Below are 23,135 nucleotides of genomic sequence, written 5' to 3' on the forward strand. Positions count from 1 at the left end.
AAAAGTTTAAAATGTCTTTTGTTCCCCAGCTCAAAGAATACTTGCCTGGCTGCCCTTTGGACTTCTCCAGCTATAACCTTCCTTCCTACCACAGGCTGGTTGCCAGACCATGACTGTTCCCATTGCTACTCACACACAGAACCTGCTCCAGTCTCTGAGAGGACACATAGCCCTGTCCTACCCCTATTGCAAAACCAGAGGACTGCCCAGGTGCCTTCAAGTCTGTCCCTGTTGTGCTTCCTCAGATGTTCTTGGGAGTAATTCTCTCTTTTTTTTTTTTTCTTCTCAGTTTGTTAGTGAGAATTGAGGGTGATTCTATGAAAAATATTCCAGTGTAAATCAACTTTTCTAACATCAGCTTCTGCTATATTCAGTGCCTAAACTTACCCCAAAAGATTTGGACAGTTTATTGGGACCTGAAAATAAATAAATAACTAAATAACCCTGAAAGAGAAATACACTCATGAACATTAAGATACTACTTCAACCGATCTGTACAGCAGCTGTGGAATTATGATTTGACCCACTTTACAAATGAGGAAACAGAAATTCAAGAAGGATCAATCACTTGCACAAAGTTAGTAAATACAGCGCTGAGGCTAGAGCCTAGGTAATTCTGATTCTTAGTCCACGGATCTTCCCATTCTAACAAGCTGCCTTCTGTCATACTGTTCTTTCTGACCACAAAGATTGAACGGAGACTTCAGCTTCTGGCCAAGTTGGAGTAATAGGGACCAGATTTGTCCTCCACCTTAAACAACTAAGAAACTGGAAAAGGTATTTTAAACTCTAGCTTCAACATTGGATATAGTGCAGTACAGGACAGTGATCCCTGAGAGAGAGAAAATAAAAGAGGTGAGCCCTATGACTGCTCCAGTTTCCTGCCTGAGATTGTCAAGTGCAGAGCAGGGAGGGAGGACCCAGGCAGAGCCTGGTAGTAAGTTTGAAGAAGTCAGGGTGGGTAGACATCACAGGACAGACTAGAGAATAGATTGCTGCACGGACAGAATGCCTTGGATATCTGTCTTCAGTCTTCAGCTAAGTACTCATTAGTACATGTATTTGAGGAAATTATGCAAAGCAGGGAAAAGAACTTCTCAAAAGGAATAATCTCTGTAGCTCACACAGAGCTTGCAACACTTGATGTTTCCATCAGCTACAGTGAAAATCCCTTTTAATAGAGGGAGCATTGGTTAGAACAGGAGTTCCCAACCCCCAGCACTGGTTCATGGCCTGTTAGGAACGGGGCCGCACAGCAGGAGGTGAGCAGCCAGCCAGAAAGCATTATGGCCTGAGTTCTACCTCCTGTCAGATCAGCGCTGGCATTAGATTAGCATGGGAGCACAAGCCCTATTGTGAACTGTACGTGCCAGGGATCTAGGCTGCACGCTCCTTATGAGACTCTAACTAGTGCCTGATGATCTGAGGTGGAACAGTTTCCTACTGAAACCACCCAACTCCCAACCTCTACCATCCCACCCCCACCTTGTCTGTGGAAAAATTGTCTTTCATACAACCAGTCCCTGGTGCCAAATCTGTGGGAGATCACTGGCTTAGAACCTTCAAAAGAGTGTTGACCCCCAATGTGAACTGTGGAATTTGTTTGATAATGACATGTCAATGTAAGTTCATCAACTGTAACAAATGTACCATTCTGGAGAGAGATGTTGATAGTCTAGGAGGCTATGCATGTGTGCAGGCAGGGGGTATTTGGGAACTTTTTGTACTTCCTGCTCAATTTTGCTGTGAATCTGAAACTATTCTAAAAAATAAGGTCTATTTTCTTAAAAGTCATATTGCCTCCATAGTGGGAAAAAGAATAGCCATTGACCAAAAGCTGCTCTTATCCTGCCTAAAAAATTTTAAAACGCAGCTTGAAAAGATGCAAATTGTTTTTTGTTTTTTTTGTTTTTTTTGAGACGGAGTCTCGCTCTGTCGCCCAAGCTGGAGTGCAGTGGCGCGATCCTGGCTCACTGCAAGCTCCGCCTCCTGGGTTCACGCCATTCTCCTGCCTCAGCCTCCCGAGTAGCTGGAACTACAGGCGCCCGCCACCGCGCCCGGCTCATTTTTTGTATTTTTTTAGTAGAGACGGGGTTTCACCATGGTCTCGATCTCCTGACCTTGTGATCGCCCGCCTCGGCCTCCCAAAGTGCTGGGATTACAGGCGTGAGCCACCGCGCCCGGCCATGCAAATTGTTTTTAAGGAACTTTATTGTATACCAAAACAAAGCTAAAAGAACACAAAATGCAAGAAAATCCAGCACTCAATAAGTTACAATTCGCAATGTCTAACACCAAATCAAATAATGTTAGGAATGCAGAGAGACAGAAAACCATAACCCATGATAAGAAGGGGAAAAAAAAATCAGTCTACTTAAACTGACTTAGAAAGGACACATCAGGTGAGAATTAAAAGACAATAGAAAGGACACAGATGACAGAATCTGTAGACAAGGACATTGAAACAAATATAACTAAATTCCTTGTATTAAAGAAGCTAGGCCAGTGTGGCGGCTCATACTTGTGGTACTTTGCGAGGCCAAGGTGGGTGGTTCACCTGAGGTCAGGAGTTCAAGACCAGCCTGGCCAATGTGGTGAAACCCCGTCTCCCTGAAAAATATGAAAATTAGCTGGGTGTGGAGACACATGCCTGTAATCCCTGCTACTCGGGAGGCTGAGGCACCAGAATCACTTGAACCCAGGAGGCGAAGGTTGCAGTGAGTTGAAATCTCACCACTGCACTTCAGCCTGGGCAACAGAGTGAGACTTTATCCCAAAAAATAGAATAAAATAAAATAAAAAAGCTGGGGGAAAATATGACATGATGAGGAGTTACATAGAAGACCTTAAAAAAGACATAAATTAAATTTACATGAAAAATACAGTCTGAGATGAAAATACACTGGATAGGATTAACAGCAGATTACATGCTGCTAAAGAAAGATTAATCAATTCCAAGACATGGGAATAGAAAGAAACAAAGAGAGGGAAAAAAAAGATACAACAAAAATGAACAGACCATTAGTCAGCTGTGGTAAAATTTCAAAGCAGCTAATACAAATATAACTGGAGTCTTTGAAGGAGAGGCTAGAGAGAAAGAATAGAATATACATTATATATATTTGATATATGTATGCCAAATATAATATATTGTATATGCCATATATAAGATGTATATATGTCACTATTATTCAAATTTGATGAGAACTATAAACATGCAGATGCAAGAAACTAAATAAAGTAAACCAATATGTAAAAAATAAAACTATACAAGGTCTTATCTTAAACTGCTTCAAACCAATGATAAATAGAAAATCTCAAAAGCAGGGGGTGGAGCAAGATGGCCGAATAGGAACCGCTCCAGTCTCCAGCTCCCAGCGCGAGTGACACAGAAGACAGGTGATTTCTGCATTTTCAACTGAGGTACTGGGTTCATCTCACTAGGGAGTGCCAGACAATCAGTGCTGGTCAGCAGTTGCAGCCCGACCAGCCAGAGCTGAAGCAGGGCGAGGCATCGCCTCACCTGGGAAGTGCAAGGGGGAAGGGAATTCCTTTTTCTAGCCAGGGGAACTGAGACACACAACACATGGAAAATCAGGTAACTCCCACCCCAATACTGCACTTTAAGCAAACGGGCACACCAGGAGATTATATCCCACACCTGGCCGGGAGGGTCCCACGCCCACGGAGCCTTCCTCATTGCTAGCACAGCAGTCTGCGATCTAAGGGCAAGGCAGCAGTGAGGCTGGGGGAGGGGCGCCTGCCATTGCTGAGGCTTAAGTAGGTAAACAAAGCCCTGGGAAGATCGAACTGGGTGGAGCTCACAGCAGCTCAAGGAGGCCTGCCAGTCTCTGTAGACTCGACCTCTGGGGACAGGGCACAGCTAAACAACAACAACAACAACAACAAAAGCAGCAGAAACCTCTGCAGACGCAAACGACTCTGTCTGACAGCTTTGAAGAGCAATGGATCTCCCAACACGGAGGTTGAGATCTGAGAACGGACAGACTGCCTGCTCAAGTGGATCCCTGACCCCTGAGTAGCCTGACTGGGAGACATCCTCCACTAGGGGCAGACCGACACCCCACACCTCACACGGTGGAGTACACCCCTGAGAGCAAGCTTCCAAAGCAAGAATCAGACAGGTACACTCGCTGTTCAGCAGTATTCTATCTTCTGCAGCCTCTGCTGCTGACACTCAGGCGAACAGGGTCTGGAGTGGACCTCAAGCAATCTCCAACAGACCTACAGCTGCGGGTCCTGACTGTTAGAAGGAAAACTAACAAACAGGAAGGACACCCACACCAAAACCCCATCAGTACGTCACCATCATCAACGACCAGAGGCAGATAAAACCACAAAGATGGGGAAAAAGCAGGGCAGAAAAGCTGGAAATTCAAAAAATAAGAGCGCATCTCCCCCCTCCAAAGGAACACAGCTCATCACCAGCAATGGATCAAAGCTGGATGGAGAATGACTTTGACGAGATGAGAGAAGAAGGCTTCAGACCATCAAACTTCTCAGAGCTAAAGCAGGAATTACGTACCCAGCGCAAAGAAACTAAAAATCTTGAAAAAAGAGTGGAAGAATTGATAACCAGAATAATTAATGCAGAGAAGGCCATAAACGAACTGACAGAGATGAAAACCATGACACGAGAAATACGTGACAAATGCACAAGCTTCAGTAACCGACTCGATCAACTGGAAGAAAGAGTATCAGTGATTGAGGATCAAATGAATGAAATGAAGTGAGAAGAGAAGTCTAAAGGAAAAAGAAGAAAAAGAAATGAACAAAGCCTGCAAGAAGTATGGGATTATGTAAAAAGACCAAATCTACGTCTGATTGGGGTGCCTGAAAGTGAGGGGGAAAATGGAACCAAGTTGGAAAACATGCTTCAGGATATCATCCAGGAGAACTTCCCCAACCTAGTAGGGAGGGCCAACATTCAAATTCAGGAAATACAGAGAATGCCACAAAGATACTTCTCGAGAAGAGCAACTCCAAGACACATAATTGCCAGATTCACCAAAGTTGAAATGAAGGAAAAAATCTTAAGGGCAGCCAGAGAGAAAGGTCGGGTTACCCACAAAGGGAAGCCCACCAGACTAATAGCAGATCTCTCGGCAGAAACTCTAGAAGCCAGAAGAGAGTGGGGGCCAATATTCAACATTCTTAAAGAAAGAATTTTAAACCCAGAATTTCATATCCAGCCAAACTAAGTTTCATAAGTGAAGGAGAAATAAAATCCTTTACAGATAAGCAAATGCTTAGAGATTTTGTCACCACCAGGCTGCCTTACAAGAGACCCTGAAGGAAGCACTAAACATGGAAAGGAACAACCGGTACCAGCCACTGCAAAAACATGCCAAAATGTAAAGACCATCGAGGCTAGGAAGAAACTGCATCAACTAACGAGCAAAATAACCAGTTAATATCATAATGGCAGGATCAAGTTCACACATAACAATATTAACCTTAAATGTAAATGGACTAAATGCTCCAATTAAAAGACACAGACTGGCAAACTGGATAAAGAGTCAAGACCCATCAGTCTGCTGTATTCAGGAGAACCATCTCACATGCAGAGACATACACAGGCTCAAAATAAAGGGATGGAGGAAGATCTACCAAGCAAATGGAGAACAAAAAAAAGCAGGGGTTGCAATACTAGTCTCTGATAAAACAGACTTTAAACCATCAAAGATGAAAAGAGACAAAGAAGGCCATTACATAATGGTAAAGGGATCAATTCAACAGGAAGAGCTAACTATCCTAAATATATATGCACCCAATACAGGAGCACCCGATTCATAAAGCATGTCCTTAGAGACTTACAAAGAGACTTAGACTCCCATACAATAATAATGGGAGACTTCAACACCCCACTGTCAACATTAGACAGATCAATGAGACAGAAAGTTAACAAGGATATCTAGGAATTGAACTCATCTCTGCAGCAAGCAGACCTAATAGACATCTACAGAACTCTCCACCCCAAATCAACAGAATATACATTCTTCTCAGCACCACATCACACTTATTCCAAAATTGACCACATAATTGGAAGTAAAGCACTCCTCAGCAAATGTACAAGAACAGAAATTATAACAAACTGTCTTTCAGACCACAGTGCAATCAAACTAGAACTCAGGACTAAGAAACTCAATCAAAACCACTCAACTACATGGAAACTGAATAACCTGCTCCTGAATGACTACTGGGTACATAATGAAATGAAGGCAGAAATAAAGATGTTCTTTGAAACCAATGAGAACAAAGATACAACATACCAGAATCTCTGGGACACATTTAAAGCAGTGTGTAGGGGGAAATTTATGGCACTAAATGCTCACAAGAGAAAGCTGGAAAGATCTAAAATTGACACTCTAACATCACAATTAAAAGAACTAGAGAAGCAAGAGCAAACACATTCAAAAGCTAGCAGAAGGCAAGAAATAACTAAGATCAGAGCAGAACTGAAGGAGATAGAGACACAAAAAACCCTCCAAAAAATCAATGAATCCAGGAGTTGGTTTTTTGAAAAGATCAACAAAATTGATAGACCGCTAGCAAGACTAATAAAGAAGAAAAGAGAGAAGAATCAAATAGACGCAATAAAAAATGATAAAGGGGATATCACCACCGACCCCACAGAAATACAAACTACCATCAGGGAATACTATAAACACCTCTATGCAAATAAACTAAAAAATCTAGAAGAAATGGATAATTTCCTGGACACTTACACTCTTCCAAGACTAAACCAGGAAGAAGTTGAATCCCTGAATAGACCAATAGCAGGCTCTGAAATTGAGGCAATAATTAATAGCCTACCAACCAAAAAAAGTCCAGGACCAGATGGATTCACAGCTGAATTCTACCAGAGGTACAAGGAGGAGCTGGTACCATTCCTTCTGAAACTATTCCAATCAATAGATAAAGAGGGAATCCTCCCTAACTCATTTTATGAGGCCAACATCATCCTGATACCAAAGCCTGACAGAGACACAACAAAAAAAGAGAATTTTAGACCAATATCCCTGATGAACATCGATGCAAAAATCCTCAATAAAATACTGGCAAACCAGATCCAGCAGCACATCAAAAAGCTTATCCACCATGATCAAGTTGGCTTCATCCCTGGGATGCAAGGCTGGTTCAACATTCGCAAATCAATAAACGTAATCCAGAATATAAACAGAACCAGAGACAAAAACCACATGATTATCTCAATAGATGCAGAAAAGGCCTTTGACAAAATTCAACAGCCCTTCATGCTAAAAACTCTCAATAAATTCGGTATTGATGGAATGTATCTCAAAATAATAAGAGCTATTTATGACAAACCCACAGCCAATATCATACTGAATGGGCAAAAACTGGAAACATTCCCTTTGAAAACTGGCACAAGACAGGGATGCCCTCTCTCACCACTCCTATTCAACATAGTGTTGGAAGTTCTGGCTAGGGCAATTAGGCAAGAGAAAGAAATCAAGGGTATTCAGTTAGGAAAAGAAGAAGTCAAATTGTCCCTGTTTGCAGATGACATGATTATATATTTAGAAAATCCCATTGTCTCAGCCCAAAATCTCCTTAAGCTGATAAGCAACTTCAGCAAACTCTCAGGATACAAAATTAATGTGCAAAAATCACAAGCATTCTTATACACCAGTAACAGACAAACAGAGAGCCAAATCATGAATGAACTTCCATTCACAATTGCTTCAAAGAGAATAAAATACCTAGGAATCCAACTTACAAGGGATGTAAAGGACCTCTTCAAGGAGAACTACAAACCACTGCTCAGTGAAATAAAAGAGGACACAAATAAATGGAAGAACATACCATGCTCATGGATAGGAAGAATCAATATCGTGAAAATGGTCATACTGCCCAAGGTTATTTATAGATTCAATGCCATCCCCATCAAGCTACCAATGAGTTTCTTCACAGAATTGGAAAAAACTGCTTTAAAGTTCATATGGAACCAAAAAAGAGCCCGCATTGCCAAGACAATCCTAAGTCAAAAGAACAAAGCTGGAGGCATCACGATACCTGACTTCAAACTATACTACAAGGCTACAGTAACCAAAACAGCATGGCACTGGTACCAAAACAGAGATATAGACCAATGGAACAGAACAGAGTCCTCAGAAATAATACCAAACATCTACAGCCATCTGATCTTTGATAAACCTGAGAAAAACAAGAAATGGGGAAAGGATTCCCTATTTAATAAATGGTACTGGGAAAATTGGCTAGCCATAAGTAGAAAGCTGAAACTGGATCCTTTCCTTACTCCTTATACGAAAATTAATTCAAGATGGATTAGAGACTTAAATGTTAGACCTAATACCATAAAAACCCTAGAAGAAAACCTAGGTAATACCATTCAGGACATAGGCATGGGCAAGGACTTCATGTCTAAGACACCAAAAGCAACAGCAACAAAAGCCAAAATTGACAAATGGGATCTAATTAAACTAAAAAGCTTCTGCACAGCAAAAGACACTACCATCAGAGTGAACAGGCAACCTACAGAATGGGAGAAAATTTTTGCAATCTACTTATCAGACAAAGGGCTAATATCCAGAACCTACAAAGAACTCAAACAAATTTACAAGAAAAAAACAAACAACCCCATCAAAAAGTGGGCAAAGGACATGAACAGACATTTCTCAAAAGAAGACATTCATACAGCCAACAGACACATGAAAAAATGCTCATCATCACTGGCCATCAGAGAAATGCAAATCAAAACCACAATGAGATACCATCTCACACCAGTTAGAATGGCAATCATTAAAAAGTCAGGAAACAACAGGTGCTGGAGAGGATGTGGAGAAATAGGAACACTTTTACACTGTTGGTGGGATTGTAAACTAGTTCAACCATTATTGGTGGGATTGTAAACTAGTTCAACCATTATGGAAAACAGTATGGCGATTCCTCAAGGATCTAGAACTAGAAGTACCATATGACCCAGCCATCCCATTACTGGGTATATACCCAAAGGATTATAAATCATGCTGCTATAAAGACACATGCACACGTATGTTTATTGCGGCACTATTCACAATAGCAAAGACTTGGAATCAACCCAAATGTCCATCAGTGACAGACTGGATTAAGAAAATGTGGCACATATACACCATGGAATACTATGCAGCCATAAAAAAGGATGAGTTTGTGTCCTTTGTAGGGACATGGATGCAGCTGGAAACCATCATTCTCACCAAACTATCGCAAGAACAGAAAAGCAAACACCGCATGTTCTCACTCATAGGTGGGAACCGAACAATGAGATCACTTGGACTCGGGAAGGGGAACATCACACACCGGGGCCTATCATGGGGAGTGGGGAGTGGGGAGGGATTGCATTGGGAGTTATACCTGATGTAAATGACGAGTTGATGGGTGCTGACGAGTTGATGGGTGCAGCACAGCAACATGGCACAAGTATACATATGTAACAAACCTGCACATTATGCACATGTACCCAGAACTTGAAGTATAATAATAATAATTTTAAAAAGATGAGTTTAAAAAAAAAAAAGAAAATCTCAAAAGCAGCCAGAGGAAAAATGACATATTATGTACAGAGGAAGAAAAATAAGAATTATGGCAGACTTCTTGTTGGAAACAAAGTAAGCCAGAAGACAGTGGAATATCACTTTTCAAACACTTTTTAAAAACAAAAACTGTCAACTAGAATCCTATAGCCGGTGAAAATATCTTCCAGAAATGAAGGTGAGTTCTTATACTTATCAAGATGAAATAATCCACTATACTCTATCTCTCTTACTCAGGCCAGGCACAGTGGCTTACATCTGTAATCCCAGCACTTTGGGAGGCTAAAGCAGGTGGATCACTTGAGCAGTTCACGACCAGCCTGGGCAGATAATAAATTCATTGCAATAATAAATTCATTATTATTGCAAATGCATAGAAAACATCAAGGAATCCATATTTCCCCAAGTTCTATCGTTGTCTTAAGGACTGTCATGAAGTCATTTTCTTCTTAATGAAAAATTTAACACTTTTTGATAGTCTTGACATTCTACTTTGGTTCTCCAGTTTTCCACATCATTTATATTATAAGAAAAAAAATCCTGAATATTCTGCTCAGTGTGTGAATAATTGATTTATATGGATTTAGAGGCCAGGTGCAATGGTTCACACCTGTAATCCCACCACTTTGGGAGACCGAGATGGTTGGATCCCTTGAGCTCAGGAGTTTGAGACCAACCTGGGCAGCAGGGCGAACCCTGTCTCTACAAAAAATTTTTAAAAATTAGCCACGCATAGGGATGGGCATGGTGGCTCATGCCTGTACTCCCAGCACTTTGGGAGGCCGAGGCGGGCGGATTATGAGGTCAGGAGATCGAGACCATCCTGCATGACACGGTGAAACCTCGTCTTTACTAAAAATCAAAACAAGTAGCCGAGTGTGGTGGTAGGTGCCTGTAGTCCCAGCTACTTGGGAGGCTGAGGCAGGAGAACGGCGTGAACCCGGGAGGCAGAGCTTGCAGTGAGCAGAGATAGTGCTACTGAACTCTATCCTGGGCAACAGAGCGAGACTCTGCGTCAAAGAAAAAAAAAAAGTTAGCCGGGCATATGTTGCATGTCTGTAGTCCCAGCTATTCAGGAGACTGGTGTGGGAGGATCACTTGGGTCCAGGTGTTTTTTGCTGCAATGAACCAAGATCATGCCACTGCGCTCCATTCTGGATGACAAAGTGAGACCTTGTCTCAAAAAATAAAAGCAAAATAAATAATAAAAGGGTTTTGGTCAATGTCTTAATATACTTCTTGCTGCACACCAATGTTATACTGGCATCTTTTCCCTCACTGGGGAAGCATTTTTTTGTTTGTTTGTTTTTGATTTTAATGGACAGGGTCTAGCTCTGCTGCTCAACCTGGAGTGCAATGGCGTGATCACAGCTCACTGCAACCTCAAACTCCCAGGCTCAAGGGATCCTCCTGCCTCAGCCTCCTGAATAACTGGGACTACAGGCACATGTCACCACCCTCAGCTATTTTGTGTGTGTGTGTGTGTATGTGTGTGTATGGGGTCTCACTATGTTGCCCAGGCTGGTCTCAAACTCCTGGGCCCAAGTTATTCTCACACCTTGGCCTCCCAAAGTATTGGAATTACGGGCATAAGCCACCACACTTGGCCCATGTTGGCTTTTCACTTAACTTGAGGACAAGTTTGATATTCATAACTCCTTACCCCACTCTCCTCTTCTATGTGTGGGTTGCTTTGTGTTATAATCTCTATATACATATTTTGTGCTTGACACTTATGATTTTCATTCTAACTTCACAGGCTTCCTTTCCAATTTATCACAATCACTGAAATAATTTATGTATATCTCTTTAAATACATGTAGTGGCCACCTAATTTGGAATGACTTATAAACTGTAACTATATGTTTGAAGCAGTTTTTATGGAACACTAATGATTTGCATTGAGCCAAAGTCATTGGCCTGAGGATATAGTCTCAGACAGATCATGGTAAAAATCAAGGTCATGAGTCTGTGGTGGTTGGTGGTGATCAACAGCATTCCTGTGCAATGGGGTTTAGTGGGATAAAACTGAGGTTTTAAAGACAGGCATAGACAGAAGAGAAGTGATCCCCTGATGTACCTCTTCACTTCCTATGTATCAATTCCTCCCTGGTTTTGTGAGACTGAGATAGGGAGACTCTTATGGAATATCTGTCCTTTCCCTTCAGCTGCCTGAATTTCCTGGGCTACTGGCCTACACATGTGTAACTATGGTCACCTCCACATTCATGACAAACAGAAGGAAGCAGGACCAACAAACTGCATACCCTACATGCAAACCTGAAACTATAGTGTGTGATAGTATTAATTTATAAGATATATCAGAAGCTATATGATTTCAATCCTTTTAAATTTATTAAGATTTATGTCAAGGGCTAGCATATGGTCTATTCATTAGAACGTCCCACGTGTACTTGAGAGGAATTATATTCTGTTTTTGTTGAGTGGAGTATTCTATAGATGTCTGGTAGGTTACGTTGTTTAAATCTTTTATTTCTTTATTGGTCTTCTGCGTAGTTGCTCTATCCATTATTGAAAGTTGTGGTATTAAAGTCTCCATCTACTATTGTTAAATTGTCTATTTCTCTCTTCAATACTGTCAGTTTTTGCTTCCTGTGTTTTGAGGTTCTGTTAGATGCATGTGTATTTATAACTGTACTCTCTTCCTGATGGATTAACCCTTTTATCATCACACAATATTCCTCATTGTCTTTGGTAACATTTTTTGCCTTACAATCTCTTGTTTATTTTGTCTGGTATTAGGATAGTTGTTACTGAAACACCAGAAGTTTGATTTAAGTCTTGCTGCTCACTGCAGAGAAAGCCAATCACTGAGCCAACTAGTATTGCCAGGAAAGAAGGCTTTCATCAGGTATTGCAACTTAGGAGACGGGAGATCAGTCTCAAATCCATCTTCCTGATCAATGAAAATTCAGGGTTTAGATAGCAGGGAAGAAATGGAACTACATGTAGGAAAACAGGAATTACGGAGAGGTAAGAAAGAGGAATTGGTCAACAGGAAGCATGTGGTCACTTAGGCAATTATGATGGAATAAGGGGTCTGACATCTCATTGTCCAGATGTGGTACTCTGGTAAATTTCAGTTCTTTGATACTATCTGGAAGGCCGGATGGTTGCTTTCCTGAGAAAGGAACTCAGATAATACAAATGTAACTTTCTCAAATTTCAAGACTGAAAGGGTCAATTTCTATGTTTATTCAAAAGAAACCGTAAACATCAGTTCTATGGGACAATTGGGTTGGTTTAAAACTCATTTCAGCTTTCTTATAGTTGCTAATTACATAATTATGTTACACTGGCAAAGGGATTTTGCAGATACAATTAAATTAACCTTAAAATGGTGAGATTATAAAGGTTGACTAATGTAATGACATGGACCTTTAAAGTCTGGGTCTAGAGGTAAGAGGTCTGTGAACTAGGAAGTCAGAGAGATCCAAAACATGTTAGTGATTCAATGAGGAAGAGACCCTTCATTGCTGGCTTTGGAGATGGTGAGAGTCACAAATAAAGTCCTCAGTCCAACAACTTCATAATTAGTGCTAACTGCAAATATGAGCTAACAATATTTTTAAATGCATTTACAATATGTGGTGAACAGATTCACATTGTCTCTGACTACCCTTCTCTTTCGCTTTGTCCCTGTATGATACTATGTCTGTCTAGATGGGGGGACACAAACACCAGGTCTTTGTGCAGCCTTCTGTCCTCTGCTGGAATGCTATGGCTCTCTAGAGTCAGCTAGCACTGCTGAAGGTGGCTGAGTACAGACAACTGATGGTGTTAGAAGCCATAGGTGCTTGATTAATCTAGGCTCTAACTTTCACCCATCTCAAAGTCCTAAAAGTTCTCCTTATAGCTTCCTATCAGATTTATACAGATTATTACCCACAAACCTTGCTCTTCCTTGGACCCCTAAGGCCAGGACTTCTAATATCTTCATCACTTTTGAGGTATCTAGTAACTCTTCTTTCTGGAGTTTCAGTTACTTCATCACCACTGCCAAGTGAAAAGTTACCAGATGACCAGCCCAAAGCCTCATATGCAAATCAGGGCTAAACACTGGCTGGATGATATTTTGTCTAGATCAGCCATGGGTGTTGTCAAATGTGACAAGAATATTATTTCTAAAAGTTCCACACTACAGAAACACACTAGAACTTACTTCCCAAGTTAAAAGACAACCTGGAGGAGTGGTTGTTACATCTCAGGCCAAGTATTATTCTTTCCAGGATTACAATTTGGCTCCCAAAGTTGCCAAGCTATTGCTTAGACAAATTATTTAACTTCTGTTATACCAAAATTATTCCCAGGTCCCTACAATTTGCACCTGGCTGCCATACCTCTATGAAGACTAGAATTACCTATGAGTAAGAGTCCAAAATAAGCTTTCTAAATCAATTCAGACCTGTCTTACATACTTTTTGGTTTGCAATTGATAACCATGAAGGAATTATGAGTGGAAGTGCCCTGACCTTTGACAAATCTCCTATCGGTGCTTGGTACCAGCTTGAGCTATCTTTATTGCTCAAACCAATAGGACAATTTGCTGAGGCCTCAGAGATCCACCCCCTCCAGAGAATCCCTGATTTCCCAAAATTTGGTTGATATCTAAGGTGTTTTTTTGTTGTTGTTGTTTGTTTTTTTGTTTTTGTTTTTTTTTTTTGTTTGTTTGTTTTTTGCCATACAACTCATTTTCTGGAGTTTTACTTGCTTCCAACAATGAAGACAAGTTGTTCTGCTTCCATGATGATGGAGAGCAGGCAATTACTTTCTGGAGTTTCAGTTCACTTCTAACAGGAAAGGCGAGTTTGATTTTTTCCTGCTTCTAGGATGGTACAGAGCAGCCTTCAGCCTGGGCCCCATTCCTAGGTAAGTAACTGAATCTGTGTTTTGTCTTGGGAATTCTCCTAAATGACTAAAGTTAAGATTAACAAGCAACTGGTCATAATTTCTTCTTACCATTACAGTGCTCAGCAATCATATAAGTTGTGTGATCATTACTTTTCTTAACTGTTTTTTTTTTGTTTGTCTCTGTTTTTGTTGTTGTTTACTTTTTCCCCATTGGGTTTGACCAGTTCTATCTGACTTGATCAAATTGAAAGGAAAGTTCCAAATTATGGGGAAAAGCCCTCTGAATTGGATAAATCCCTAGAGAAAATAAATAAATAAATAAATAAACAGATAAATTTAAAAAGAGGGAGAGTCGGGTGGGGAGGGGGAAAAGCAGCCATCAAGTAAATAAGTTTTGACTACCTGAGGGGCTTTATTTATATAACAAGGCCACCTTTGCTGGTCAGACCAAACTAAAAGAGCAATGGTTGTCACCTTACACCCAGGCTGCAGTTCAGTAGCTAAGGTTCTGCCCCCTTTTTCACCATGACAACCTGGGTTCACGTCCTAAATCAATTTTTTCCAGTTTGATACTTGTGTTACTTTTGAACATTTTTTTCCAGGGAGCTTTCTTAGCAGGATCTTTGTTGGCTTCCTCCCCAACTGTTACAGAACAGCTTGACCGAATTCAAAATCCAGAAGGTCAGAGGGTATCCTGGGAAGATGGTGGAATGAGAAGCACCTGGAATCTAGACAATAACTGCACTGGCAAGATCTGTCTGATGTAAATATTTCAGAACTCTGGAGCCTACTGAAGGCTTGCAACTTCCAGAGGAAGGCCCAGATGGTAAACTGTAGGTAATTTCAGCCAATTTCAGCCCTTAGCACAATAGCAGCTACCCAACACTACCTCCAAAGCAGTCAGCTTGTGTTCCTACGGTAAGCTGCACACATCTTTCAGGATCCGAATTAGCAAAAAGGATGCTGTCTCCAAATATTGGGGGTCTGGGCTGGGTGCAATGGCTCATGCCTGTAATCCTAGCACTTTTGGAGACTGAGGTGGGTGGATTACCTGAGGTCAGGAGTTGAAGACCAGCCTGGCCAACATGGTAAAACTCTGTATCTACTAAAATTAGCCAGGTATGGTAGAAGGCACCTGTAACCCCAGTTACTCAGGAGGCTGGGGCAGAAGAATCACTTGACCCAGGAGGCGGAGGCTGCAGTGACCTGAGATCATGCCATTGTACTCCAGCCTGGGTGACAGAGCAAGACTTCATCTCAAAACACACACACACACGCACACACGCACATATTGGGTCTCTGTTCTCTAATGGCTGGTTGCAGCACAGGACAAAGCATCTGGCAGCTACTGTTGTACCTCCCCCCAGTGTAGCAAACTCCTTACCCTAAGCTGAAGCAACTTCCAGAAACTTTAAAGGGATGGTACCCTTTTTTAACCCTCCCTCAATTTTTCTCTTTTTCCCCTTTTTGCAGTCAGACATTAAAAGATAAAATATTCAAGAGTAGCTGCATATAGCTGCATATACAGGTAAAATTAGGGAATGACCACACACCCAGGGAAAGGTTCAGGCTCAGAAAACATCTGTGAATACCATAATTTTTTCACCTCAGGCTGATCCTTGATACAGAGACAACCTACAATAAAAAATAATAATAATAATAACAAAAAATAGCAAACCCTGAGGAAGGAGAAGAATCTAAGTTCTAGAGTTAATCACACTAGTAGATTCAAATGTCCAGTTTTCAACAACAATAACAACAACAATAAAAATAAATAAAAGCAAAAAAAAAAAAAAAAAAAAACCAGAAACTCTTACTGAAAAATACCTCAGTCAAATTCAGCTTAGGCCATGGGGAAAAATGAAGAGAAAAATAATAAATAATTAAAGAGAAAAAATAAAAATTCAAAAAGAAACCTGCTGGAACTTCTACTTGACAGACTTTAAAACAGCTGTCTTAAAGGTGCCCAAAGAGCTACAGGAAGATGTAGCAAAAGACAAGAAAATGATGCATGAACAAAAGGAAAATATAAATAAAGGATAGAAAATCAAAAAAGAAAGAAAAAGGAAGTACTGGATCTGAAAAGTAAAATAAGTGAAATAAAAAGTTAACTAGAGGGATTCAAAGTCACATTTAAAGAAAGTTGAGCAGGCAGAAGAAACAGTGAACCCGAAGATAAGGCAACAGAAATCATCCAGTTTGAGGAACAGAAATAAAGAAACAACTGAAGAAAAGTGAACAGAGCCTAAGTGACCATCAGGTGGACCAACATATGCATTGTGGAATTTCTTTGTTGTTGTTGTTGTTGGGGGCTCAGGGGATGGGGTTTCGCTCTTGCTGCCCAGACTGGAATGCAATGGTGCGATCTCGGCTTACCGCAACCTCTGCCTCCTGGGTTCAATTGATTCTCCCGCCTCCGCCTCCCAAGAAGTTGGGATTGCAGGCATGCACCACCATGCCTGGCTAATTTTGTATTTTTAGTAGAGACAGAGTTTCTCCATGTTGGTCAGGCTGGTCTCAAACTCCTGAACTCAGGTGATGCTCCTGCCTTGGCCTCCCAAAGTGCTGGGATTACAGGCACGAGCCACCGTGCCCGGTCTTGCATTGTGGAATTTCTAAAGAAGGAGAGAAGGGCAAGAGAGAATATTTGAAGAAATAATGGCTGAAAACTTCCCAAATTTGATGAAAGACATGAACACAAACACAGTAGCCTAATAAACTCCAAAGAAGATAAACTTAAAGAGACCTATACCAAAAAACATTATAATCAAACTTTCAAAAGTCAGAGAAAGAGAATCTTTAAATCAGTAAGAGAAAAGGAACAGGTCATATGCAAGAAATGTTTAATAAGATTATCAACAGATTTCTCATCAGAAACTTTGGAAGCTGCAAGGACAGGAAATCAAAAGCTGCCAACGGCCAGGAGTGGTGGCTCACGTCTATAATCCCAATACTTTGGGAAGCCGAGGCAAGAGGATCATTTGAGGTCAGGAGGTCAAGACCAACCTGGACAACATGGTAAAACCTTGTCTCTACTAAAAATACAAAAATTAGCCAGGCATGGTAGTGGATGACTGTAATCCCAGCTACTTGAGAGACTGAGGTGGGAGAATCACTTGAACCTGGGAGGCGCAGGTTGCAGTGAGCTGAGATCGCGCTAGTGCACTCCAGCCTGGGTGATAGAGTGAGACTCCGTCTTAATAAACAAAAAAACAAACAAAGTTACCCATGAAAGGGAAGAGGATCAATAAATGGGTATTCCAAAAAGTCAAAAGCCACACAAATATCAAGCCAAAATAAACTGGTTCCCTGACTGCAAATTGAACCCAGGCTATGGCAGCAAAAGCACAAAACTTTAAGTACTGAACGGCAAAGTAGTGCAGACTTTATTGTGAATCCCGGAAGGGATCCAGAGCAGGCAGTTTGAGCTTATGAAGAATTTTACTTTGTTTTGGATCAAATTTTGCTCTTTAATTTAGTCAAGAGAATGTTTCCCCTACACAACACAGATAATATTGTCAAGAGAATTTTTAAGGGTAGCTCTATGACACTAGTATATGCCTTTCTTTAAATTTGATCTTCCTATCAGCTGTTTAAAATCAGAGATCTCTAAATTTTTTTAAATTCAGGTGTCTAATTTAAGGGATCCATCTTCAGTCCACTGGCAACTAGAATATCCAATGGTGTAATTATTCCAATAGCAATTCAACCAAATAGCCTCTTTGTGGAAAGCCCAGGATGTCATTTTCCAGGTTAACTTCCTGGGAAGTTCATACAAGAGGCAATCCCAAAGATTCCCCTCCAAGAAAAAAGTTCAATGCAAGGAGTAGGCCACAGATGGTTAAGGATGATATTTGCCTCCAGATATCATCTGGACACATTTGTGGGGGCTTCCAGTCACAGACCTGTGAGTCTGTGATACCATGTAGGCCCTCTTGAGATTGAGCTTTCCTAGGACTAATCAGGCAACAAGAGTTGAGACGACAAAAGCCTTGAAGGGATGGGATTTCTTAAGGCAAACCCCAAGAGCTTGACATAGTCAGAACAAAAAGTGTGCTCGGGTTCCCAACCATTTTCAGACAGGCTACCTAGTACGACCTGAAAATTACCACCTCTTACCAGATAGGTGAAACCAAGAGAAAGTGCTCCCACTTGGTCACAAGTCAAGCTCTCAAAGGAGATAAAATAAGATGAGAAGGAACCTCAACGAATACTCCCCTTTATGACAGAATAACACAAAAAGACAAAGACAAAGGAACAGACAATTTCTGGGAAGAAAGGGATTAAACAATATGAATTGGTACCACAAAGTACCAAAAAGCACACCAGAGTCACTACACCCAAGACTAGTCACACAAATCCTTTTCTCCCATTAATCAAGATTTTGGAGAGGGAATAGAAACTGATTTTTACTATTCACTTGATCAGATTCCACACAGAGAAGGAGGCCGGGAGCCTGGCTGGTAAAAAGTTCTTACCCTTATGACAGCTGATCAGATCCTGGGTTCTTCACTGCAACTTCCAGAAGAGCAGAGCTTTGCTATCCTGCTTACAGCTCCAAAACTGTAAGGGCCAATGGAAACCCTCCCTCTAAACCCTCTGAAGTTTCACTCAAAAATCAAGTCACAAAAGGCAGATTAGTAGGTGAAAAGGCATGAAACGTACTGACATGTACATGGGGAGAGCCACAGAGTGATTACCCTACCCACAATGGGATGCAGAAGCTTATATACCATCTCGAGGTAACAGAATGAATGAGGGCTCAAAGCATGGCCAAAACCAGGCACCATCAGAGTCAGAGGTATATCCATTTATTGTGGACAAGACAGGTTATCGGAGGGAGAGAAGAGGAGGCTTGGCTAGCAAAGTTGGTCTTAATATGTAAATGAAAGCTTACAAGTAGCAGCGCTCAGAGAGAATAAACCCTAAAAGTTTCTTTCAGACCTTTACAGGTGTCAAACTCTCAGTTCATCTTTCCTAGATCTGGGCAAGGAGACTTGGCTGCATCAATGCAGACTCTCTACAGACGCAAATCTCTCCAACAAAAGGCAACTTTGCAGGGCTACTTCTGCAGCTGGCTTTCTGAACAGACATCTCAAAATATGTCAAAGAAATGTATTTTGGGGTAAAATACTTTTAATTCCTTGACGTCTACATCCTGATGCACCTGCCGTTTCAACGCACCATAGTTGGTGGCAACTCCATTCTTCCCTACACTCAAGCCAAAAAAACAGACTCTCCTTGAGGCTAGTCTGTTTCTCACAGCACACACACAATTTGTCAGAAAAATTATGTTTCCTATTTGAGTTAATTACAGCCTTTGATCTGCCCAATCTTTCTCTTTCTTGGTCTCTGAATTTTGGCGAAGGAGTCTCCTGATACAGGCAGGATCGAGTCTAATGAGGGGAATAAGGAGGCTCAAAACTGTCAGACTTATTTAAGAGCCTTAATCTCTGGGTCGGGGTTTGGGCCGCCCTTGAACCTTTTCTTTGGGCCTACTCGTCAAAATCAGCCTGGCCAGGCCTGTCTTCAAGGCCCAGGGGCAAGGCCAGGTCCTCCCGATGGTTCTTGAAGCTTCTCCCGCACCCTCCCTTTTCCTGTGACCTGCAGAGAAGCTTCAGGGGGCATTTATTCAATTTGCTAGGAGCCCAGGAGGCGCAGGTGCGCGTGACTCTGTGGTTCCCACCGCACCCGCCGCCCTCCTTTGTCCTCTCGCTGTCTGAGGCAGGTAGCAAAGTGCCGGGTGAACTTGGGCGCCAAAGACACCCCGCCAGAGAGGGACCGGTAGGAAAGGGCACCGGCCCTTAGTTCCTTCTCAGTAGGGATCCGAAAAAACTCTTGAAGAAATAGAACGGGAGAGTTGGAAGTAGATCAAAGGGAAAAAAGGAAATCCTAGGAGATTTCCTGTCTGAAGGCACCACGAAGAGAAAGTCCGCCTCCTCTGGGCCGGGTCCTCACTTCACTGGTGAACCGAGTTCCAGTCTCCGTTGGAGACCAAATCAGTTGACTTTGGCTTGACTCCTAGTGAAGAAGCCACTCTTTGTCCTCCCTTGTTTAGCTCTTGATCCTGAAGGACTTGATTGTCTCTCTCGGGCTTTCCATGGATCCCAGGGATGCAACTGAGAAGTTTGTATTTAATGCACTTACTTGAAGTAAGAATAGTTTAAAGTATTTTTGCAAATAAAAGGTTTCCTTTTGCACTGAAGACATTCAGATGTGAGGAAAATCACTCGGCTGGGGAAAGCAAATGCTGTTGAGAATGTCTCACAAACACAAATTACACGTCAGCAGGTAGGTTTGACTCTCAGGTTGGGCACATTTTAAGCGCACTGTTGGTGGAATTTAAGATGAATCTAGGACATTCGTGATTAATTTTTTTAGTTTTTTAATAAAATTTAATATTTTAAATTTAAATACACAATCTGAAAATTATATAACCAGCACGAGAAACTGGCTTTATGCCATTTTTACAAACACAGGAAAGAAAGATGATATTATAATGAAAATGCTTCATAAATCGCTACAATTTTTAAGTACCTAGAGAAAATAAGGTAACCTAGAATTCTATGCAAAAATAAAATTTCAAAACTGTGAGTGAAATAAGGATACTGAAATACATACAAAAGCTAAAAGAATGTTCCAACCCATGCTACAAGAAATCTTGAGTCCTCTAGGCAGAAGCAAAAGGATACCAGATAAAAATGTGGGCCTATGCAAAGAAACGAATATTGGAAATGGCATTTAGAAAGCATGTACTACACGTTTTCTTATAATTTAACTTTTAAAAAATATTTGATGCAGTAAATAAAAGTAATAATAACGAATCACAAAGCTTACAATACATAAAGTGAAATTACGTAACACTAGGATAAAGGCCAGAAAGGGAGGTATAATGACAATTGAAAGCAGACTGTGAGAAATTAAAGATGTATCCCAGAAACCCTAAAGCAGCCACTGAAATAAGAAAAGGATTATAGCTAATAAAGCAACAAAGGAAAGAAAATGGAATGAAATAAAAGCTGTGTAAACACTATCCTGGAACAACTGCTCTCCAGGCCTCCACCCTATAGAAATATACCAGTGGGCAATGAGAAGTGTACAAGAATGATGACTGTAGCATTATGTGTAATCATAATAGAACCAATGTAATTTTAAAGATATATGAAAAAGGTTTTATTTATTTATTTAACAGACAATTGAACAAACGATGGAAGCAAGTCCTTTGCCAAAAGGAACACAGAGGGTCATGATGATGCTACTCCTCCAAGGATTTCAGGGTTCCCAGACTCCTAGTTTTCTGTCTAGTTCTGGATGATGTTATTCTTGGGGAGCAATAGGTCCTCGAGTTTGGGGCTCTTTCGGATTCTCTCTCCATTTCCCCATTCTGCTACAATAAATAAACAAATAAAAACAATTCTCACTTCCAGAAGATCCCGCCTGTGCCTCTGCACGAGCCTTTCAGGAGGTCTGGATGTCTGGTCCGCCGCTCCCCGGCTTCTTTCCAGGCTTTTGCTTTTCCCTTCCCCTGCTCCTGCCCTAAGGCCCCAGGACACCCGACCACCGCCCAGCTGAGCCCCCGCGGCTCCACCGCGCAGAAGATGCACCGGAGGCCCTGCCAGTTGGCCGCCCCGCGGGGTGCCGAGAAATCAACGCTTTGTAAAAAGAAGTTCCCCATGGAAAATATCTCTTGATTTCCACTCTCAGGGTTCTTCAAAGGACTAAAAGCTAAAGGCGACGATGGATTCATTGGGCAAGTCCTAGTCCGGCGCCCTGGTGAGTGCCAGACCCTGCTCCCCGCAAGGGGACCCAGGAGCGACCCTCGCCACCATCCCTTCCCTGGTGGAGCCCCCGTGCGGGACACAGGATCCGAAGATGGCAGCGGCAGCTTCGCAGCGGCCCCGAAAGCGACTGGGCGGGGTGGGCACAGGCTCCCTCACTTGCTGAAGGCGGCACAAAGAACGGGAAGAACCATCCCGGGAGCCCGCCGGGCGTTCAGCTTCCCTTGGGACCCCTGGCGGCTCGGACTGGGTGGCCGACCGGGGAGCTTCTGGGGGCTTCTGAAGCAGGAGAGGGGCAGGGCAGGCGAAGGCCATTCGGCTCTCCGTCTGGCTCCAAAATCTCCTAACGCGCAGGTATCCAATGTGACCAGCGCAACTCATCGCTCTAATCTCTCTGGTTTTCCAAGGCCTTGCTCAGTCGTCCTGCCGGGCCCTGAGAATAAAAGGGACAGAGGAAGTTTAGTGAGTGCGCCCTTCCTATATCGCCTACTAGACTGGATGGTTCTTGTCTCTGTGGCGCAATCGGTTAGCGCGTTCGGCTGTTAACCGAAAGGTTGGTGGTTCGAGCCCACCTAGGGACGCTTATTGCAACTTTTAAAGCATGCACGCATTGTCAATCACTACATAAATGGGGAAGATTTTATCCTGAAACGGAGTGCTAGGAACCTACTTCTCACGTGATAAAATTCTAATTCAGTCCCTTATACACTTAAACGAGTAATTTACATGCCTCCAGTTTTTCATATTTTAGTAATAAGAGTCCAGTAGTATCTCCAGGATGTGCCTGGATTTACTGATTGTTCTGTCAATAATGTGACCAGTGGAATCAGTCATCATCATAGTGATCCTCTCCATCATTTTTGAAAACAGTATTTTTCCCCAGTTTGTGCATGATTTATTTAACCCTTTT

General features: G+C 41.9%; 1 non-coding gene across 1 annotated transcript; it reads left to right on the forward strand.

Annotated features, from left to right (window-relative positions):
* The first annotated feature begins 22,732 nt into the window (after positions 1-22,732).
* TRNAN-GUU (transfer RNA asparagine (anticodon GUU)) lies at positions 22,733-22,806 on the forward strand. The gene has a single exon. It is a non-coding gene; the product is annotated as a tRNA-Asn (tRNA).
* The last annotated feature ends 329 nt before the right edge of the window (positions 22,807-23,135 follow it).

Source organism: Macaca nemestrina, chromosome 1 (assembly GCF_043159975.1).
Source record: "Macaca nemestrina isolate mMacNem1 chromosome 1, mMacNem.hap1, whole genome shotgun sequence".
In the NCBI taxonomy this organism is placed as follows: domain Eukaryota; kingdom Metazoa; phylum Chordata; class Mammalia; order Primates; family Cercopithecidae; genus Macaca; species Macaca nemestrina.